The 2849-nt window shown below is 36.5% G+C and overlaps 1 protein-coding gene across 1 annotated transcript in view; it reads left to right on the top strand.

The window, feature by feature from the left end:
* LOC106873388 (glutamate receptor) overlaps nt 1-2849 on the top strand; it is a 205567-nt gene that overhangs the window by 200837 nt on the left and 1881 nt on the right. The gene's annotated exons all lie outside the window — the stretch shown is intronic.

Below are 2849 nucleotides of genomic sequence, written 5' to 3' on the forward strand. Positions count from 1 at the left end.
TGCTGGAGCACCACCTTTTAGTCGAGCAAATCGACCCCAGGACTTATTCTTTAGAAGCCTAGTACTTATTCTATCGGTCTCTTTTGCCGAACCGCTAAGTTACGGGGACATAAACACACCAGCATCGGTTGTCAAGCGATGTTGGGGGGACAAAGACAGACACACAAACACATACACACATACATACATATATACATACATACGACAGGCTTCTTTCAGTTTCCGTCTACCAAATCCACTCACAAGGCTTTGGTCGGCCCGAGGCTATAGTAGAAGACACTTGCCCAAGATGCCACGCAGTGGGATTGAACCCGGGACCATGTGGTTGGTAAGCAAGCTACTTACCACACAGCCACACCTACGCCATTGTATAGAATAATTTTATCAACAGAACAATTTTAAATATACAATATTCTTTTTAATATAAAATAAAAATGTTAGAGATTGAAACAATTTTTGAATTCGAATAATTTTCAATATGAAATCCATCCACCCATTTTCTCTGTCCGCAATTTCTGGGGCGGTTGTGAGAGTAGAGTCCTCACGCACTTCTTCCGTAGGGTCCTATCAGAAGCAGCCATCATCACACTTATCAGACTCATTCCCAACCGTTGCCAACGGAGACCATAATTATTATCCAACCATCCTGTTCTTGAATTCTCCTGCGTCACCTGTTGTTTGGCTCGATTTGAAGTTTCTATCTTGTGATTCTTTCCCTGCGACGTTCTAATCACGTCTGCAGTACCAAAGTTGCGAAGTTAGGGTATTCGGCTTTTGATCGTGGGTTCGATTCCAGGCGGCGCTTTGCGCCTTTGAGCAAGACCTTTCATTTCACGTTGCTCCAGCCCACCCAGCTGGTAAAAATGAAAGTTGTACCTATAATTCAAAGGACCAGCCTTGTTAGAGTTTGTGTCACACTGAATCTCCCTGAGAACTACGTTAAAGATACGCGTGTTTATAAAGTATTCAGTAATTTACACGTTAATTTCACGAGTAGGCACAATTCCGTTGGTCGAACCAACTAGGAAAATCGTCGTCATAACCAACGGAGTACCAGTTATAACCTGACATAAAAACAAGCATTTATATATATAATATATAGCAATATGTACCTATGTATGTATGTACACAAACACACACACACACATAGCTATCATAATTGTGGCTATGTATATGTGTGTGTGTGCGTGTATATTTCTAAAAGCAAACATCAATATAGACCGATGCATGCATTTACCTGTAGAATATTAATTGACGTATTGGTTATTTTGTACAAATTTAAAAGTAGGCTAAATGATTTTAATTAAATTTTCGAATAGAAAGTCTATTTCCAGTTTATATTTTTAATTATTTTGTATTTTAGGTCATTAATAGATGAAATTATTCTACAAAATACCCATCCATTTTCTCCACCTACTGTTCCTTGGCACCTCCTCCTTGCGCTCATATCAGATACCACTGTCATCAGATTTTCGAGCCGAATTCACGAACGTGACCAACTGAGACTATGGACGTTATCATTCTTGGTCTACTTTTAGGACTAACTTTTAAAAATATCTACGATCTGTAGCTCTTGTTTTCTTTTTAAAATATTTTGTATTTTTATAAAATTATTCTATGGAAAAAGGCGACGAGCTGCAGAATATAAATATATAAAGATAGACAGATAGACAGATAGATAGATAGATAGATAGATAGATAGATAGATAGATAGATAGATAGATAGATAGATAGATAGATAGATAGATGGATGGATGGATGGATGGGCGGGCGGGCGGACGGACGGACTGACGGACAGACACACAGACAGACAGACAGACAGATAGATAGATGGATATTCATCTGGTTACTTTATCCCGTTACGTCTCTAATTTCTCTCTTTCGATTTGTGCTGTTACACTCCTCCGCCCTGACTCTCTTACCTTCTAGTTCATTTACTTCCACCCCAGTTGTATGGTAACAGCTGAATATTATTCCCTCTTTCCCTCTCTCTCCTTCTCTTTCTCTTTTTTCTTTGTCTCTCTCTCTCTCTCTCTTTCTCTCTCTTGCTGTCTTTATCTCTCACTCACTATCCCACTCTCTCCAATTTCTCATCAATCTATATATCTATCAAATCTACTTCTCTTTATAATACATCCTTTCACCCTCTCCCAATTTTCTTAGCGCATGCGCTGCGTTTTCTTTCCAATTAAAACTATTTGACATGCCACCCAGCGCTTTATATACGTAGAATATACATGTATGCATATATGTGCATATATATATATGCACACACACACACACACATATATATATATATATATATATATATATATATATATATATATATACATGTACATACATATGTATGTTTGTATGTATGTATGCATGCATGTACAGGAAATTCACAATTCATGAATTCGTGAAAGAAGCACTCAAGTCTTATTATATGCAAAGTATACGGAAATTATTCCATATATTTTATGTAAAATTTGCTGTCTTTTCAATTATTCACAGCCTCTTTAGATAATGCATGTGTGTATGTGTGTTTATATTATAAGAATTATTCTATTTTTTGTACTTTTTTTTTTCAGAAACTTCGAGAGATATGGAATAAATCGTTTTTACGAGAGAGCTCGAAGCAGATAAACCTATGAATAATACAATGTAGCATATCGAATATTGGATTAAAAGCCCTTAGAAAAATGTCGAAGTTTGCCCGAAGGCAGCCTTCGACATTTTTCTCAATATTCATACGATAAGTTATAGCTGTATGTACTTCGAGTTCAACCGTAACACGAATTTTCTCTCTCCCTCTCTCTATGTGTGTATATGTATATATATATATATATATATATATATATATATAT

Source organism: Octopus bimaculoides, chromosome 14 (genome assembly GCF_001194135.2).
Source record: "Octopus bimaculoides isolate UCB-OBI-ISO-001 chromosome 14, ASM119413v2, whole genome shotgun sequence".
NCBI lineage: Eukaryota > Metazoa > Mollusca > Cephalopoda > Octopoda > Octopodidae > Octopus > Octopus bimaculoides.